Below are 21,726 nucleotides of genomic sequence, written 5' to 3' on the forward strand. Positions count from 1 at the left end.
CTCTTCCTTTGATGCACTTCCGGGTTATAGGGCACAAAGAAGTCTTTGGTCCTCCCTGCAGCTCCCTCTTGCGACCCCTGTGGTATCCAGCAAGGCTGAGGATAAAAACTACAAAGTCCATAACTCCCTGCTGGTCTTCGTGGCACCCTTAAAGCCGGCCAAATACCACAATGTAATACTTGTCACAATGAATAGCTTCCAATCTTTAGACAAATTATTACATAAAGGGAACTAGATTAAACAAACAGCTTGTAAATTTCAACGTAGCATATATTTCAGTATTAAAATGATCAAAGACATGTATTTCCCATGACAAAAATTAGTTGCTCCCTTAGTTACTTGCTCAAACAACTGACCAAAGTTATCTTACAGTTAGGGCCCGTTCATACCCTTTTCACTTTAGACCAGAATCCTCCTAAAGCACTTGTAAAGCTGCTTGCTGTTATCTTTTAATGACACTTTTTATATCTAAGTGTTTTAGCAGCAAGCAGTTTAAGAAATTCCTGCTTAAAGCAGTTTGAATGTTTTCAACCAAACGTTTCTGCCATTGAAGTAAATTGTAACCCCTCAAAAAAACCTCCACAAAGCCAGCCACAACAAATATATTGAATTCTTGCAAAAAGAAAAAAAAAATAGTTTGCACATTTTAGGCTAAACAAAACAGTGACAAGCTACTTTGAAAAGCAGTGAAAAGCTTGGCAACATGCTGCCCATGTCATAAACGGAACAGATTACTGTAAATCAGGTGAATGGAGCATTGTGGTGAGCGTAAAAGGAGAGTTTTCTTCTTCTCTTTGTCCTTCTTACCCACCTCTTCACATTGCAGAAGACCATGAGCCTATTAAAAAAGATGTGCAGAACAACCTGATATCCCCAGACCCCAATAAGAAATATGTATATGCAGTATTTGAATATAAACAAGAAACTAATAGCATTGGGTTCTTAAAATATTTAATAAGTTAATGCTATAGCAATTTGCCCCCAAACTGCAACAGACTGGCCAGACAGAGGACTGATTTAATTTGATTTCATAGCCAAGAAAACATTTGGCTTTGACAAGAGAGGCAGGCATATTTGAAGTGCAGTACAACACCTATGTAACATTCTTCCAGATACCGATGACAAAATGTGTTAAATGCAGAAAATTGTCAAGGGTTTCTTAGGATCTCATACAGGTCTGGGTTCAATGGATTTAAGTTTTGTTTTTTTTTTTTTGTATATATTTTCACTGCAGTTATTTTTTGGATTAATAGTTATCAACCAGTTTGAAATTTCCAGATTTGGTCAGTTTAATCTATTGAATTGTTATTGTAATTTCTGTTGTTTCAGATTGATATTCCTTTTCATAAAAGCAGCTGTGTTGAGAGCAACTGTGCCGCTATTAAACCACTGCAATACAACCTTGCATTTGATATTTGAAACCAAAAAAGTTTACATTTATACTGCAGCTGAAATCCCACTTATACTCTCTTAAGGGGCACATATCTGATATTTTAAAAGAAGTATAATTACCAAAAAACGTCAAAAGTCAAAACTTCAGAAACTATTTATACTATTCTTGTAAGAACTGTTTTGCATCCAAATTGCTCAAAAAAGATATATTGAATAAATTCAAGATCATTACAGAGAGTTATCATCTTTGGTTTATGACTACTGAATAAAAGGAGGGTAGAACTCCATTAGAGCTACAAGCTACATTAAAACAATCTGTGTATTTGGTGGCCTAACCCCCAACAACACAACACAATTTTTGCAGGTGATGGAGCCCAAGAAGAGGACTTGCATTTAAGAGCATCAGCCAAAGTCTTCATGGAAAGCCACAGATTTGGTGGAGGTCTTTGAAACCACTTGAGGTCATGCCAGGAACCTACAAAAAGGAGTAAGAATCTGTAATATGCCCAATGACTCCTCTAATCCTTTCTGGTGCACCAAACATCATGGTAGGTTGTGGTTCTCTTACCTCTAACAATGGAAATGATGACAGTTTAGCCAGTGTAATATGTTTGTGAACAGAGGGGTCACCAGAAAGTACCGTGTCCAAGGACCAAGAATATTGCAGTGTATGAAGAGAATAAAATCTGTTATGTTTCATTCCCAATCCCGTTGAAGGCAGCGTTTAAAAACCAGGAAAAAGTAGCTAAAGTTAAAGGAGCTGGTCAGACAAGAAAACCTTTGACTGATACAGGGAATACCCAAAACCTAGTGAGAAACGATATTTTAGATAACAAATTGCTGCCAACATCCAGGAATGTGGTCCTGAGATGCTTCCACAGAAAATAGGTTTCTTATCCTCTGATGAAAGTGTGTATTGAGAAAGGAGGCCAGTTGTATGCAATGTCCATGGGAGTAGTAGATGACATTCCATACCCTGCCTTGCTTGGACTGGAAGTGCCGTATATTGACAGCGTATTGCAGCAGAGCCTAGTGAAGGAAAGCCAGGTCATGACCGAAGCTTAAGCAGCTGTAGCTGAAAAAACTGATCAGGTGGACTGGAGCACTTTGCCAATTGCCCAGAAGAATTAGGGCACAGTCTGTAAGACCCACAGGCAGAGGAAGAAGAAGGCAAAAGTTTTGGGCACTCCTACCAGAGACACCTTCATAACTTCGAAGCTCTAAAGACTGACAGTTGGGGCTTTGCAAAGTGTCAATCCCAGTCTGCAGTCCTGTTTTGACAAGGCAGAAAAGCAACATCAATAAGTACAAGGGAACCATTTGTGTTGTACCAGGTTGTACTTTACCACCACGATGAGCTTGGCAAACAATTGCTATTGCCTAAAGAGTATAGGGACAAGGAGTTACAAATGGGGCATAATATCCCATGGGCAGGTCACTTGAGGAAAACCAAGACATGTGATGGCATTGCTAGACATTTTTAGTTACCACGTTGGTCTAAAGATTTAGCCATCCATTGTAGGAATTGTCCTTAATATCAATTAGTAGGACCTATAAAGAAAGGAGATGGAGCTCCGTTAGTGCTGTTACCTGTGATAGAGAAACCTTTTAGTAGAATGGCAATGGATATTGTTGGTCTTCTACCACATAGCAATAACGGGTGTCATTATACAGTATATTAGTCCTATGTGATTATGCAACATGTTATCCGGAGGCATTCCTATTGAAAAATGTTAAGACTAAACAGGTTGCTAATATCCTAGTTCAGTTGTTCGCCAGAGTAGGCATCCCTAGGGAAATGTTAATTGACTGGCCTATTCTTATAGCTGGGCTAGTTACAAGAAGTGTATGGTTTGTTAGGGATCCAGGGTTTGAGGACCACACCTTACCATCCATAGACTGATGGCCTAGTTGAATGCTTCAATTCCACCCTGAAGGAAATGCTAAAAATGTTTGTGTCTGACACTGATTTCTGCCATTTTATGTTTGAGGTCCCTTGACTGTGTTGAAAGAGACATTAAAGAATGTAAGTGCAAAAGAACAAGTGAATATTTTAAGTTATGTTCTTATAATGCAAGACCAGTTGTCAGCATTGTCTCGGTTGGTTGAAAAGAACATAGAGGACCTAAAGAAACAGAAAGCTAGGTATGACCAAACAGAAAGCCTGGTATGACCAAGCCTCTCATAACTATAGTTTTCAACCAGGTCAGAAAGTTTTATTACTTTTGTCCACATTGACCAAAAGTTTGTCAGCAAAATGGCAAAGCCCATATGACATTGTTTCACAAAAAGTTCCAGTAAACTATGAGATTTATTCCAGACAGACTTAGAAATAAGTACCAGGTCTTCCATATTACCCTGTTGAAAGAGTGGAAAGGAAAAGCTAACTCTGGGGTATAGCTTTTGATTTGTAGAATTTAAGACAAAGTGGAATTACCCTAGCAGTTTTCTTCTGTTGATCTACCAACATTAGACCATCTTTCTGAGGAGCAACAAGAACAGTTAAACGCATTTGTTCCCAAGACTCTATTCTGCGAGATACCTGGTAGGACTCATTTAATAAAATATGCTATTTGCCTTACCTCCCCAGGTCCCATATGACAGACATGCAGCAGAGTTCCAGCTCATTTGTAGGAGACGCTGAAGGAGGTGTTCATATTCCAATTAGGTATAGTAGAACTATTAATTGGTGAGTGGTGTAGTCCAGTAGTACTGGTCTCAAAAATGAATGGACAAATTCATTTTGTGTGGATTATTTCAAACTAAACTCCATTTTTTATTTGATCCTTACCTTATGCCTAAGGTGGATGAATTGGTAGAACAACTGGGTACAGCTACGTTTTTATCTACATTGGACTTATGCAAAGAATATTGGCAGGTCCCTCTAGCTGAAGCAGCAAAACCCATCACTGCATTTAAAGCGCCTGGTGGACTTAATCATGCTTTTTTTGATTACATGGAGTGCGGCAAATTTCCAAAGGCTTATGGATATTGTTTTGAGAGGAGTAGAATCTTGCGATTGTGCCTATATCAGTGATATTGTAATATACAGCGAGTCTTGGAATGATCATTTATCAGATCTTGCTGATATTTTTAATAGGTTAAAGCAAGCAGGCATGGTGGTAAACCTGGGTAAATGCATATTAGCCAGATCAGAGGTACAATACTTGATGTACCATCGGTGGAGGATTTGTAAAATCTCAGGTGGAGAAGGAAATGGCTATTCAGGCTTATCAGCAGCCCAACACCAAGAGGCAAGTCTGGTCAGTTCTTGGACTGGTTGGCTGGTACAGGAGGTTCATTCCCCAGTTTTCAGAGATTGCCATCCCTCTTACTAATCTCTTACAGAGGAATGAGCACAACCATGTCAAATGGACTGAAGAATGTGAAAAATGTTTTAAGTTGACGAATGCATGTATGTTGTAACCCTGTGTTGAAATGTGCAGATTATAATTTACCTTTTTGTTTGCAGACAGGTACCTCTATAGGGGAGCAGAGTGCTGTATTGCTGCTGGATGAGGGAGAAGATAGACACACTTATGCCTATATACGTCGCAAATTGCTCCCTAAAGAAATAAATTATTCCACCGTTAAGAAGGAGGCATTGGCAGTTAAACGGGCAATGGATTTATTAAAGTATTAACTGCTAGGTCATCCATTTATTCTGGTGTCAGATTATTGTGCCTTGCAATGGCTAGCATGGATGCGTGACTCCAACGAATCACATGGTGGTATCTGTCCCTGCAACCATACAAATTTAAAGTGAAGTACATCCAAGGGAAACAAAATAAATGTGCAGACTTTCACTCTCAAATTCAAGATATCGAGAGTTTGAGTGGGAGGGGTTATGGGGCTATAGCCTCACAAGGATGCCAATGCAGCACCGTGTAACTGGATAGTTAGCAGCAAGACACTCAGTAAACATTAACACGAGCAGCATTCTTTGTTTCTCGGATGTTCCGCCTTTAGTTTCAGCTATGAGTTTTGTGCAAAGTATTCAGTGTTTAACAGCCGGTGTTTTAAAGTTGGCGTTGAGGCTTAGTACAGTCACAGATATCTGGGAATCCAGAACATCCAAGCACAATGCCCAAAATTCAAAGACAAAGTCTGGAGCTTCTCTTCTAACAGCAACTTGTAATCATCTTGGAAGAAAGCACTGGAAAAGGCAGTGCAAAACTCTACCCAGTTGTTACACTTGTGTTGTCCAGTGATCAGGTATCCTCACATCTCAGCACCACTCAGTGGATACAGCTCCACGAACAGATTAGCTTTCTCAACGATGTCAGCTATGTATGTGGGTGCACACCAAGGCTGCCACAAACAATTATTTTATAAACAAGCTTTGCCTATTTTATTGATTGCTCAGTTTATCAAACATCCATCCATCCCCTCATCCATTTTCTAACCCGCTGAATCCGAATACAGGGTCACGGGGGTCTGCTGGAGCCAATCCCAGCCAACACAGGGCACAAGGCAGGAACCAATCCTGGGCAGGGTGCCAACCCACCGCAGGACACACACAAACACACCCACCCACACACATCAAGCACACACTAGGGCCAATTTAGAATCGCCAATCCACCTAACCTGCATGTCTTTGGATTGTGGGAGGAAACCGGAGCACCCGGAGAAAACCCACACAGACACGGGGAGAACATGCAAACTCCACACAGGGAGGACCCGGGAAGCGAACCTGGGTCTCCTAACTGCGAGGCAGTTCATCAAACAATTTGTCCAAATTATTGAAATAGGCATATGAATGTGTGCTGTATTTAAATATTGAATAATTTTACATATATAATGAAAACAATAGGATATTAAAAAATAGAACTAAAGTAACTCCAATGCTTGTTCACAATAATAAATTTAAGTAAAAAACACCTAAAAGTAAAAAAATATTCTTTTTTATTATTAATGAACTTATTAACAATACTTTTCAGCAGTCCATAGTAGTTACCTAACCTAACAACTAAATAAATCACTGGGGGAGTAAGAAGATTGCCACATTGGCTGAAGAGTCACTCCACAGCAGCACTTGAGGGTAATGTAGTGTTGTTCTTGAGGAAAAACCACTGTAACTACAGGGAAGCTGTTGAGTGAGTCAAGGTTTTTTTTGGAGCTCTCTGTGTATCTTCTGCAACTTCCGCAATTTTCCATTGTGTTTCCCTATGTATACACGCTCCATAGGTGAAGAACTCTTCATCTGAACTTTGAGATAAATGTGTTTCTGGAGAGATCCACTTTTCACATTAGACTGCATTAAACTGGCCTCAGCCACCAAAGGTTTGTAAGCATTTTCTTTGTCATCCTTTTTTCTTTTTCATTTTCTTTGAAATTACAACTGTGGAGTCAACACAGTAGTGATGTGTGCATCCAAACTGGAGAACAACTTTTGGAGTTGAGAATCGATTGCTTTTATAACTGTGTCAATAATGTAATTGAAGATGAAAGCATTATATTTCTTTCAATTAAGTTTGACTTCAGGGTAAGAAGTGCTGGGATTACAAGCCTAAAATCACATTTTACTTGCTTTGAAGGAGGTCACGTACATAAGACTGTGGTTCCAGGACAGCTGCATATTCATTAGGGAAAGAAATGTCATGGGGCTGAAATGTAGGAAGTCCTGAACAATCACAAACCACCATTAACTGTGCTTCTGTGACTTTATCAATTTAATTTTTCTCAATTTTCTCCACCTTTTCTGCAGCTGAAGGAGATTTATGCACTATGTTCCAGAGGGAAGAACACTTGGTCATGGAACCAAGGTACAGTTTGCAGGTTGACCCATGACAAATTAATTTGTTTAAAATGGGCTCATTTATAATAATCTAACAAATATTTCTTCCTAACATATTCTGTATATCTGCATATTTTGGTGTTGCATGTTTATTTTCATCCCAGAATTCAATGCTCAATTAAAAGGAATTGTTTATTCCCTTCGAGTTGTTTAGCTGATGGTTCAAAAGAACAACACATCTTTCAGAGCCCTTTTCTAGAGCGGTCTAAAGCTTGGTCCACAATGCCTTCTAAAAACTTTACCTTCCTTGCAAGCCCTTCAAGCACTTGTCTTCATTCAGCTTCTCCCTGTGGGACTGCCCCACCTTCCGCCTATCCCTGACAGTATGATGTCATTGCTTTCCTGAATGCTAGTCTCCAAAGCTTTTCGCTAAACTCTTTGTTAAATGCACACAATTAAAAGCAATGCTAATTTCATTTATCAGTTCTATAGTATAGTTATAGTCTTGGTCACATAGTTTATTCACTTAAAAATCTACATATTGTATTATTTGAAATAAAACACACAAATGAAATTTTATATATCCTATTTAATAAACTGAAAAACTATACTTAATTATCCCCATTACAAATAGCATGAGTGTAATAAAGAATGAATGTGGTAGATCTTTCTAGTTATGGTCTGACATTTTTGCACACTAGAGATCTATCACTTTTTGAGTTTATGTCTCTTCTGCTCTTGTAATATTTTTTGATACACACATTTAAATCCTAACTCAAACCCTGCCCCATCAACAGTCCTTAATTACACCTACTATTTAAGGGATGTTGTAGCCAGCAGATCTCAAATTTAAATCAATGTCCGCTCATCTGACTTCCCATTTTCACCAAGGCAGAAACCTTTTGCTAAGTTTGTAATGCAATGCATTACACCATATTACATTTCACTAATTTCCAGAACGGTGCTGGTCAACCCATTAGGTGGTTGCCTAGAACACCATCTTCTGGAAGGCACTAATTTACCATGCAAAATTCACTTTGTCTCTTTACAACGTGTGCTTCACTCTTCATGCTCTTTGAACTTATAAAGAAGTGCATCTTCTTTAACCAAGATATATGAAACAACAGCTAGTCTTGCCAATCTTTTAAACCCTTTTTCCATTACACCTGAGATTACTTGTCCAAAACCAGTCCCAAATATACACTTACTGTACGTCCTCCAGTTTGCTTTGCTCAAGTGAACTAAAAGTAGTGACAGAGGGCAGCTGTTGGACGGCTTTTCCCGCAGCAGGAGAAAACTTAAAATGAGCTGTCAGAGTAGAAAGAAAAAGCAGTTTTGTCGTATTATAGTAGTGACAGCGTAATAGGTTATAGTTCTAGTGATATAGTGATAGTGAAGCATTTGAAGGAGGTGTTTTTGCATAAACTGTAAACTGTGATGCCTCTTTTGAAGAGCAACTTTCAGAGGTGCACTTTACTGATCTATTGGGCAAAAAGAAGATGTATCATAAACAGATGATCTCTTACAAAATTTCATTCTTTTCATATGGGACAGCAGTTAGATGTAATTGTGACTGAACCAATAGACGTGCACAGAAACTCATCCAGCATTGCACATTGAAACAAAATTCCAGGGTGCGTATTTGGTCTGATGTCAGTTATGATAAGCTGCTAGCTTTCTTTGCACTTATTGTATGTAATAATTCAAATGCCTGAAGGTGAAATGTACTAATCAATAAAACCTTTACTTAAAATGCCTAATTGACCGTCCTGGAAATACATTACAAAGTGAAGAACATTTCAGTTTACTTGTCTGCTGTTTGCATTTTGCTGACAACGTTCCTGTCACTTTTCATAGTTGTGAGAACTCGTATTTGAAAATAAAATCCTTCTCCACACTTTACATGCCTGAGCTGACTGTTGTTGTTGTTGACAAACCACAAACTGTACCTCATACACTCAGTTGGCCCTATCTCTGTATACTGAACAACAGGCAAGGTTTATGGGTAGCTTGACAAAACAGGCCAGAGTGTGAAAAGTGGTGAAAAATGAAACCTACTGAAGTGTTGTTTTTATTTTATTTTTAAATGTATTTGTATCTTCTCTCACTTTTGTTTTCATACTTTTCTTTGTTTTATCTTAATAGCTAAAATAACAAATATTGTGAAAACTACTAGGTGCCAGAATAATCCTCCCTCTTTCATCTTTCTCATTGAGGTTGAGGTGGATGTTGACATTAATTGACATCTGGGAGTAAAGGACGGCAATCAGCTACAAACAACAATAAAACCCCCTATTAAGTTATAGTTCAGCTCTATTTGCTAGCAGTATTTTGTCTGCAGTATGTGTTATACTGGTGCCGCTGTTTCAGGCATCTGTTGCTGCATACTGTGACCACTGTAACTACCGGTGCTGAGCTGCTGCCAGTATCGTCCATCTTGGTGGTCACTCACTGTATCCAGCAGCAGATGCATGAAACAGCGGCACCAGTGTAATACATACTGCAAACAATGCACTGTGGCAATGAACTCCATTGGCTGTTTCTAACTGTAACCATACCTTGCAGGACTATGCTGTGTAATAGGTATGCAAATTCAGTGAAGAGGCTTATGGAACATAAAACACAGGGACATTTGTCTTAAATAAAGATTTTATGTTGATTTATGTGTGAAACCATTGCTTTGTGTGCTTTTCAGAAAACTGAGCTTTTTATAATAAATATTCAACTTTGGGTCAAAATGGAGAAAAAAAATAATTAGCCCTGAAAGAGTTAATATATTTATTGTTATTAATAAATTCATAATTGAATGCATTTTGCACATGTTTAGTTTGCCATTCTTGGTCTGTTGTATTAATTGTAGGCATCTGTGTTTTTTACATCCATTGTTTGTACATTTATTTTGGCATGGTGAACCTTGCCTAGGGCTCCACATTACCTTTGACAAGCATTGATTTTCTCTGGACTTTCTCTAGCGCTGCAATGTCTTTTTAGTAATATGGAGATTAAAATTGAATGCAATATTTCATGCGAGGCCTCACTAATGTAACATATAACTTAAACATAACCTACCTTGACTTAAACTCCACACCTCATGCTACATAACCTAACATCCTATTAGCTTTCTTGATTGTTTCTATACACTGTCTGCATGAAGATATGCATGAAGATAGTTATGAGACCACGATGACTCCTAGGTCTTTCTCATAAAGTGTTGCCTCAAATTTCAGATTTCCCACTGTGTATTAAAATTTAACATTTTTACTTCCTACATGCATACTTTTATTTAGTTACTTTAAATTTCATCTACTACAAATATGTCCAAGCCTATATTCTATCCAAGTCCCTTACTAATTATTAAACTATGTCAAGATTATCTATTATTCCATCCATCCATCCATTTCCCAACCCGCTGAATCCAAACACAGGGTCACGGGGGTCTGCTGGAGCCAATCCCAGCCAACACAATCCCGGGCAGGGTGCCAACCCACCGCAGTCTATTATTCCATCAAATGTGATATCATTTGCAAACTTGACCAGCCTTTTATTTACATTTTTATCCAGGTCATTTACAACCTAGCCACAGGGGATGCACAAACCAGTATGTTTCTTTGTGCTGGTCCCAAGCCCGGATAAATGGGGAGGGTTTCATCAGGAAGGGCATCCGGTGTAAAATTTTGCCAAATCAATATGTGGACAACAATACAAATTTCCATACCAGATCGGTCGAGGCCCGGGTTAACAACGACCACCACCAGTACTGTTAGCCAACAGGGTGCTGGTGGAAATTGGGCTACTGTTCGCCGAAGAAGAAGAAGGAGAAGAAGAGGGGGAGACGTGTCCAGAGGCAGGAGGAGAGGAGGAAAGTAAAGAGAATGGAACTGAGGGTATGAACTTTGAATGTTGGCAGTATGACTGGTAAGGGGAGAGAGTTAGCAGATATGATGGAGAGAAGGAAGGCTGATATATTGTACATGCAAGAGACCAAATGAAAGGGGAGTGTGGATCGGAGGTGGATTCAAATTGTTCTATTATGGTGTGAATGGGAGGAGAAATGGAGTAGGGGTTATTCTGAAGGAACAGTATGTCAAGAGTGTTTTGGAGGTGAAAAGAGTGTCAGACAGAGTAATGATTATGAAGCTGGAAATTGGAGGTGTGATGATGAATGTTGTTAGTGCATATACAGCGCAAGTTGGGTATGCAGTGGGTGAGAAAGAAGATTTTTGGAGTGAGCTGAATGAAGTGATGAACAGTATACCCAAGGGACAGAAAGTGGTGATAGGAGCGGATTTCAATGGGCATGTTGGTGAAGGGAACAGTGGAGACGAGGAGGTGATGGGTAGGTATGGTGTCAAGGAGAGGAATAAAGAAGGTCAGAGGATAGTGGATTTTGCCAAAAGGATGGACATTGCTGTGGTGAATACGTATTTTAAGAAGAGGGAGGAACATAGGGTTACGTACAAGAGTGGAAGAAGACGCACACAGGTAGATTACATCCTATGCAGAAGAGTTGATCTGAAGGAGATTGAAGACTGCAAAGTGGTGGCAGGGGAAAGCGTAATTAAGCAGCACAGGATGGTAGTCTGTAGGATGATGATGTAGATCAAGAAGAGGAAGAGAGTGAGGGCAGAGCCAAGGATCAAATGGTGGAAGTTGAAAAAGGAAGACTGCAAGGTTGAGTTTAGGGAGGAGGTGAGACAGGCACTGGGTGGCAGTGAAGAGTTACCAGACAGCTGGGAAACTACAGCAGATGTAGTAAGGGTGACAGCAAGAAGGGTGCTTGGCATGAAATCTGGAAAGAGGAAGGAGGAAAAGGAAACCTGGTGGTGGAATGAGAAAATACAGGAAGAGGAATGGCAAAGAAGAAGTGGGATAGTCAGAGATGCAGAAAGTAGACAAAAGTACAAGGAGATAAGGTGCAAGGTGAAGAGAGAGGTGGCGAAGGCTAAAGAAAAGGCTTATGATGAGTTGTATGACAGATTGGACACTAAGAAGGGAGAAAAGGACCTGTACCAATTGGCTAGACATAGGGGCTGAGCTGGGAAAGATGTGCAGCAGGTTAGGGTAATAAAAGATAAAGATTGAAACGTACTCACAAGTGAGGAGTGTGTGTTGAGCAGATGGAAAGAGTACTTTGAGAGGCTGATGAATGAAGAGAACGAGAGAGAGAAGAGGTTGAATGATATGGAGATAGTGAATCAGGAAGTGCAACAGATTAGCAAGGAAGAAGTTCGGACAGCTATGAAGAGGATGAAAAATGGAAAGGCTGTTGGTCCAGATGACATACCTATGGAAGCATGGAGGTGTTTAGGAGTGATGGCAGTTGCGTTTTAACCAGATTGTTTAATGGAATCTTGGAAAGTGAGAGGATGCCTGAGGAGTGGAGAAAAAGTGTACTGGTGCTGATATTTAAGAATAAGGGGGGTGTGCAGGACTGCAGAAACTACAGGGGAATAAAATTGATGAGCCACAGCATGAAGTTATGGTAAAGAGTAGTGGAAGCTAGGTTAAGAAGTGAGGTGATGATTACTGTGCAGCAGTATGGTTTCATGCCAAGAAAGAGCACCACAGATGCAATGTTTGCTCTGAGGATGTTGATAGAGAAGTTTAGAGAAGACCAGAATGAGTTGCATTGCGTCTTTGTGGACCTGGAGAAAGCATATGACAGGGTGCCTCGAGAAGAGTTGTGGTATTATATGAGGAAGTCGGGAGTGGCAGAGAAGTACGTAACAGTTGTACAGGATATGTACAAGGGAAGTGTGACAGTGGTGAGGTCTGCGGTAGGAGTGACGGATGCATTCAAGTTGGAGGTGGGATTACATCAGGGATCGGCTCTGAGCCCTTTCTTATTTGCAATGGTGATGGACAGGTTGACAGACGAGATTAGACAGGAGTCCCCGTGGACTATGAAGTTTGCTGATGACATTGTGATCTGTAGCGATAGTAGGGAGCAGGATGAGGAGACCCTGGAGAGGTGGAGATATGCTCTAGAGAGGAGAGGAATGAAGGTCAGTAGGAACATGACAGAAAACGTGTGTAAATGAGAAGGAGGTCAATGGAATGGTGAGGATGCAGGGAGTAGAGTTGGTGAAGGTGGATGAGTTTAAATACTTGGGATCAACAGTAAAGAGTAGTGAGGATTGTGGAAGAGAGGTGTGAAAAAGAGAGTGCAGGCAGGGTGGAATAGGTGGAGAAGAGTGTCAGGAGTGATTTGTGACAGACGGATATCAACAAGAGTGAAAGGGAAGGTCTTTAGGACGGCAGTGATACCAGCTATGTTATATGGGTTGGAGACGGTGGCACTGACAAGAAATCAGGAGACAGAGCTGGAGGTGGCAGAGCTAAAGATGCTAAGATTTGCATTGGGTGTGACGAGATTGAACAGGATTAGAAATGAATACATTAAGAGGGTCAGCTCAAGTTGGACAGTTGGGAGACAAAGTCAGAGGGGGTGAGATTGCATTGGTTTGGACATGTGCAGAGGAGAGACGCTGGGTATATTGGGAGAAGGATGCTAAAGATAGAGCTGCCAGGGAAGAGGAAAAAGAACAAGGCCTAAGCGAAGGTTTATGGATGTGGTGAGAGAGGAAATGCAGGTGATGGGTGTAACAGAACAAGATGCAGAGGACAAAAAGATATGGAAGAAGATGATCCGCTGTGGTGACCCCTAACAGGAGCAGCCAAAAGAAGAAGAAGAAGAAGATGATCCAGGTCATTTACAGTATATTAAAAATAACAGTGGGTCTAGAATAAACTGCTGAGAGAGACTACTTTTAACTTCACCTAATTCTCATCAATGTTTAGGATGAAATTGTCCTGCATGATATATAAAAACATTAGAACATTAGAACAGTCTAGAAGAGAACAGGCCATTCAGCCCAATAAAGCTTGGCAGTCCTATCAACTTAATTCTTCCAAAGTAATGTCAAGTCTACTGAGGGCAACCATTAAGAAGGATATTAGGGAAGCTAAAAGACAGATGAAGAAGAACATAGAAGATTAGGCAAAATATGACACAAAGGGATTCTTTCAGTATGGAGGAGGTGAAATGCATAAGGAATTATAAAGGGGAATTAAAAGATGTAGACAGTGGATTTTGGTCTTGTCCGATGCGAGAGATGGACGTCTGAAGTGGAGCTCCGCTAGCAGTGGTGCTATTTTTCATATTATTTGCTTATTATTCTGAGATATCCTGTATTTATTCAACCCGAGAGGGACCGCTACAGTATATGTAAACACATATAAACATGGCCAACAAGAAGGGGGGTCCGAAAGAATCGAAGACTAAAGCTACATCCAAGCTGCGATCAGCAAGCCCTAGTTCGAGATACGGCCTCTCAGAGACAGACCTGGATCAGATGGGCGAAAGTACAGACTCCTCGGGACCACGGTCCGCTACATCGTCGCCTGCTGAGAGCGAAAAGGGGAGCGAAGGTGCGATCGTGAGTGCAGATGTGGATAGCTCGCCGATTGGAGAGGATTACCTGAAACTGGAAAAGGCCGGGAGGTCCGCGGCTTCAGTTACGCAATCACGCGGGACTGGAGCAGCGGGGACACCGGCTTCAGCAGAGTCTGCTGCTTCATCTACGGTACAAGAAGGCACATTTGAGCTATCTGAACTGAAAGTGTTGCTCGCTGACCTCAGGCAAGATATAAAGAAAAGCGAGAAGGCTAATGAGAAAGCAACGGCAAAGGCACATGAGAGACTGAAACAGGAATGGAAACAGGAGATGAAACAGGCCAATGAATGTCTGCGACAGGAAATCCAACAGGCAAATGAAAGGCTTCAAGAGGTACAGCTTGAACTTCGACAGGTGCTGGGTAAAATTGAAGAGCGCATTGAGAAAAACTCGCTAAACTGAGCACGCTTGCTGATCGATTGGAGCATCTTAGTGAGACATTCACGAATCGGATCGAAATAGCCGAACATCTAGCTGCCAGTGCCGAGGAAAGAGCAGTAAATGTCAGTTCGGAATGTAAAAAACTCGGAGAAAAACTTGGAGACAGACTGGCTGCTTTAGAAGATGGGAATAGAAGGTATAATGTCAGAATTGAAGGCTTGCCGGAGAATCGAGAAAGTTTAAACCCGGTGAAATTCGCAACTGAACTTTTTTCTAAAATAATCGGGGGCGACTTTAAAGCAGAATCTGAGATAGCAGCGCTTACGCGACGCTGATCAAACACCGTCAGACCCCGACCAAGATCTTTTATAGTCCGTTTTGAACGATTATCATTTAAGTTAGAGGTGATGGAACTCCTCAGGAAAAAAAAGGAAGATATTAAATATGAAGATTGCCACATTCGCGTCTTCCCTGACTTCTCTCCAGCAACAGCTATCAAACGCCGCCTTCTATAATATTAAACAGCGCTACGGCAAGCCAATGTCAAATACGGCCTCCTGTATCCGCAAAACTGAAAGTGGAATGGCAGGGTCATTTCTATGTTTTCGCTAGCAAGGAGGAGGCAGAAAATGAGTTAAGAAAGCTGATCCCGGACTATTCTGATACATAATTGTGAGTCATGGCGGTAAATGATAAAGCTAGGATTAATAATCTACTGTCTGTCTATTTGTTTTAAAATACGGGTTTTTATCAGCATATATTCTCTATTCTTATATTATTATTACTTACTTACTTATCATTACTTAGTATTACTAGGGCTAAATGTTTGTGTTTTATTGTGCTTAATTACGTTTTCCTCCTCTTTTTTTTTTTTTTTCTAATTATTTCATGTGTACCCTAAATGAGACTGTTCAATATCATACCCTTGGTTTGCTGTTATTGCTATTACTGCATTAAGACTTGTTATGCTTGTTTTGGACACATCTTTAACACCATCACCTGGGTTTATTATCTGGGGATATCATCTTAATGCACTAAAATTGATGAAGATTATATGTATGTATGTATATATATATATGTATATGTGTATGTGTATATATATGTATATATATTAAGTGCAAAATTCTTTTCTTTCTTTTTCCTCTTTTAAAGACTATATTGGTAACAGATATCTCTATCTTTTAACCTTAAAGCCCACTGCATGGGGGCTTGATGTGCTTTGGACGTGCTCTGTCTCTGGGTATGTCAGAGGACTGGGACTGCATGAAGTGGGTTTTAGCCTCACCTGGGGAGGCAAAAAGGGAGGGTGGGGGTTAAGGGGAAGAGAAAGAGAGCAGGCTTGATCTATATCTAATCTATCATCTCAATCTTTATAATTATAACTATCAACGTAATAATAAGCTGCATGGCAACAACTCTTGGGGGAATAGGAAATTAAGACCTAAACTATTTCACTTCCAGTTAAGACTATAATATGACACCAAAAACTCAGAATCAGTGTCTCCATGATGGGACAGTTAACTTCGTAAGCTGGAATGTTAAAGGCCTGAATCACGAATTAAAGAGAAAGAAAGTACTTTCTCACCTAACAGGTCTAAATGCTAAAATAGTATTTTTACAGGAAACCCACTTACTAAGTAAGGATCAGTTCCGCTGCAAAAGACTGGACTGGCCAAATGTTCCATTCTAGTTTTACAAAGAAAACTAGAGGGGTGGGAATTCTCATACATAGAACAGTACCATTTGTAGCATCAGATGTAGTATTGGATCCTGAAGGGAGATATGTGATGGTCATGGGAGACTTATCTAACTGTAAAATGATTTTGATAAATGTTTATGCACCTAATGTTGATGATAAGGAATTTATACAAAATTTATTTGCATCCATTCCCAATCTGAACACTCATAAACTTATAATGGCTGGGGACTTTAATTGTGTTCTAAATCCACTTTTAGATAAGACTTCCTCCACAGGGGGAACGGCAACTAACACCGCAAAGATAATTACAAAGTTTATAACTGATCACAACTTATCAGATCCCTGGAGGTTTTAAACCCAAATTCAAGAACATATTCTTTCTACTCACCAGTACATCATTGCTACTCAAGGATTGATTACTTCTTTATAGATAATAACTTCTTGCCTAAGATTAAATCTTGTAAATACGATGCTATTGTTATTTCAGACCATGCTCCGATGATCTTGGAGCTGAAATTACTAAGCCCCATACACTCACCCGCAGATGGCGTCTCAATCCGCTTCTATTAGCTGACGAGAATTGTACTGAATTTATATCCAAACAAATTGAATTCTTTCTAGAGACAAATACATCCCCTGAGATCTCTGCAGGAACACTCTGGGAAACTCTTAAGGCCTTCTTAAGAGGACAGATTATCTCATATCTTTCCCACAGAAATAAATCCGAAGAAAGTAGCAGAGATAAAAAGCGAAATTACTAAAATAGATGAAGAACATGCCAGACTACCAAGCGAGACTCTACATAAGAGGAGGCAGGCTCTACATTCAGAATTAAACCTCTTGACAACTAAAGAAACCGAACAACTAATTTACAAATCCAGACATCATTATTATGAACATGGAGAGAAAGCTAATAAGCTTTTAGCGCAACAAATTCACAAGCAAGAAGTGCAACGCAATCTCGTAATTACTAACACGAATGGAGATAAAATCATCGAACACAAAAATATAATGTGCACTTTTAGAGACTACTATAAATCCCTATATACTACTGAGTTTAAAGAAGACAATATACAATCTAATGCATTTCTGGATAAATTACAGATACCACAAATTGACGCTATTAGTGTGGAGGAGCTCGATAAACCTCTGTCATTATCAGAATTACTGGATGCTATAAAGTCACTCCAAGGTGGAAAAGCAGCAGGCCCTGATGGCTACCCTGCAGAGTTTTACAAGAAATTCTCCGCTCAGCTAGCTCCCGTCCTATTAGCAACATTTACAGAAGCCAGAGATAACCAATCTCTTCCACAAACCTTTCGCCAAGCACTAATCACTGTCTTTCCAAAACAAAATAAGGACTTATTACAATGTGCATCATACAGACCAATTTCACTTCTGAATAACGACGTTAAAATACTCTCTAAAATCATAGCTAGAAGGATGGAGAAAGTGCTCCCTCAATAATATCACAAGACCAAACTGGATTTATTAGGGGCCGACACTTATCTTCAAATCTTCGACGCCTGTTTAATGTAATATACTCACCAACTAAATCAAACACCCCAGAAATATTATTATCATTGGATGCAGAAAAAGCATTCGACATGATTGAATGGAAATACCTTTTACTATTTTGGAGAAGTTTGGGTTTGGCCCAACATTTGTGCATGGATTAAATTACTGTATACTAACCCAGAAGCTTCAGTTTGCATCAATAACATTTGCTCAGACTACTTTAAACTAGAACGTGGCACAAGACAAGGATGCCCTTTGTCACCACTGCTGTTTGCAATTGCCATTGAACCACTGGCAATACATTGTCGAAATACTGATCAGATAAAGGGGATTAGCAGAGAAGGACTGGAACAGAAAATCTCATTATATGCAGATGACATGGTACTGTATATATCGGACCCAGAAAATTCTGTGCCTGCAGTCTTAGCAGCACTCACAGAATTTCAAAAGCTCTCTGGTCTCAGAATTAATCTGAATAAAAGTGTACTCTTTCCGTGAATTCGCAAGCATATAATATTAGATTAGACACCCTTCCTTTTATCATTGCAGAACAGTTTAAATACCTCGTAAACATCACAAGTAAACATAAAGCTCTTTATCAACAAAATTTCGTCTGTATGGAAAAAATTAAACAAGACTTGCATAGATGGTCAACCCTTCATCTCACACTAGCTGGAAGAATTAACACTGTTAAGATGAATATTCTTCCTAAGCTCCTTTTTATTTCAAAACATACCAATATACATTAATAAATCGTTCTTTAAGCAATTAGATTCAACAATAACCTCATTTATTTGGAATTCTAAACATCCACGCATCAAAAGAGCGACCCTACAAAGACAAAAGGCAGAAGGCGGCATGGCTCTACCTAACTTCCAGTTTTATTACTGGGCGCAAATATACAGTCGATAAGAACCTGGACACAAATAGAAGAACATACACAGGCATGGACCGCAATAGAAGTAAAATCCTGCAGTACTTCTTTGTATTCCTTGCTTTGTGCTCCAATAAACACACGTTATCGGCAATACACTAATAACCCAATTGTGCTCCACTCACTTAGAATCTGGAACCAATGTAGAAAGCATTTTAAGACGGAGAAGCTTCTTTCTGTGGCACCCTGCAAAAGAACCACCTCTTTCAACCCTCACAAACATATGCAGTTTTAATATCTGGAAAAATTTGGAATTAACTTGCTTAGAGATCTTTATATAGACAACGTCTTTGCATCCTATGAACAATTACGTTCCAAATTTAACATTCCAGCTACAAATTTCTTTCACTATCTTCAAATCAGGAACTTTGTTAAACAGAACCTTCCAGATTTTCCTCATCTTGCACCCTCATCCACGCTGGAAAAATTATTGCTCAATTTCAAGGAGTTAGACTCCATCTCTACAATATATAAAATCCTTTTACAATCCCTTCCTTTCAAAGATCCAAGAGGACACTGGGAAAATGACCTCTCAATTAATATATCAGAAAAGGAGTGGAAAGTAGCAATGCAGAGAATTCACTCAAGCTCCATATGCAAAGCATACAATTATACAACTCAAAATTATATATCGAGCACATCTGTCTCGACTAAAACTCTCAAAATGTTTCCAGGGCATGATCCAACCTGCGAACGTTGCAACCAAGCCCCAGCCTCACTAGGTCACATGTTCTGGGCCTGCTCCAAATTAACATTATTCTGGACAAAAATTTTAATTACCTCTCAGACAGTCTTGGACTCACAATCCCTCCTAACCCATTAACAGCTGTGTTTGGGGTTCTTCCAGAGGGTCTTAAAGTGGAGAAAGACAAACAAATTGTGATTGCATTCACTACACTGTTGGCACGCAGACTTATTCTGATAAACTGGAAGAACCCAAACTCTCCTCTTTAAGTCAGTGGGAAACTGATGTGTTATATTATTTAAAATTGGAAAAATCAAATACTCAGTTAGAGGATCTGTGCAGACTTTTTCAAAACATGGCAGGATCTAATCAGTAATATTTTGAAATGATTTTATAAAGCACAGAGAATTTGTTGATTTAGGTATTTTTAAAAGCCTTAAATTTTACACCGTTTGGCTTGCTCTCTCTCTCAAGGGTGGGGATCGATCTGTTCTTAGCATAATTCTTTTTTTTTGTAAAACTTGATTGCTATGTATTGATTGTAATAAAATTAATAAATAAATAAATAAAAAAAAAAAAAAAAAAAAGATGTAGACAGTGAAATAGCGAATGCTCTAAACTTGGATTTTTCTGAGGTCTTCACAAGTGAGGAAGAAGATAACCTACAAGCGGTAAAAGGGACTACTAAGGTGGCACTGAGTTATTTGGAAATTGTAGAGGGAAAAGTACTGCGCAGATTAAATAAACTGAAATCAAACAAATCACCAGGACCAGATAATAATTACTCACAAGTTCTTAAGGAGGTTAACAAGTACATATGTAAAACTTTAATGTATATTTTTAGGAAGTCACTATGCACTGGGGAATTTCCAAAGGACTGTGAAGTGGAGCATATGATATTATTTATTTTGACTTCCACAAAGATTTGATAAGGTCCCACATGAGCAGTTGGGCATCCATTTACATTTAAAAGAAGTGGAAGTTCAAGGTGTCAAAACTGGCCCTGAGATAAGAAGCAGAATTGGCTGACATTAAGAGTGCTGTTCCACAGGGGTCAGTGCTAGGACCACTGTTATTTTGAATATATATAAATGATTTGGATAGGAATATAAGTAACAAGCTGTTAAGTTTTCAGATGAAAATAGGTGGATTGGCAGATAATCTTGAATTCGTTGAATCATTACGTTGGGACTAGCAAGCATACAGGCTTGGCCAGATTTGTGGCAGAAGAAATTGAATGTCTGTATATGTAAAGTATTACACATAAGAAGAAAAAATGCTAGGCTTGAATACTCAATACGAGGTCTGAAAATCAAAAGTACACCTTATGAGAAGAATTAGGAGTCATAGTGGACTCTACACTATTAACTTCCCTACAGTGTCAAGTCTAACAGAACGTTAGGTTATATAGCACAGTGTGTGGAGTACAACTCCAAGGAAGTTATGCTCAAGCTTTGTAATGCACTGGTGAGGGCTCATATGGAGTACTGTGTGCAGTTTTGGTCTCCAGGCTACAAAAAGGACATAATGGCGGTAGAAAATCCAGAGCTACAGGGGATGAATTATGAAGAAAGACTAAAAGACCTAAATCTTTACAGTTTAAGCAAAAGAAGGTTAAGAGGAGACATGACTGAAATGTTTATGTAGGAAATTAGTACAGAACTAAAAAGGAATGCATTGAAATTATTGTCTGCATTGGACAGTCTGTCACATATTCCTAAAATAAGACCTCTTTCTCTAATGTTTTCCAGATGAAGACAGATGTCCTCACTAAGATATGGCTCATCATCCAACTGAAGAGGACTTGCTTTTAAATTCTGTTTGACATAAACAGCAACCCCACCACTTCTATTCTGCTTATCCTATCTAAAAATGTGTATCCCTCTTTGTTTTATTTTTGATCATTCTAGTATTAAGGCATTT

Source organism: Polypterus senegalus, chromosome 11 (assembly GCF_016835505.1).
Source record: "Polypterus senegalus isolate Bchr_013 chromosome 11, ASM1683550v1, whole genome shotgun sequence".
Lineage (NCBI taxonomy): Eukaryota > Metazoa > Chordata > Cladistia > Polypteriformes > Polypteridae > Polypterus > Polypterus senegalus.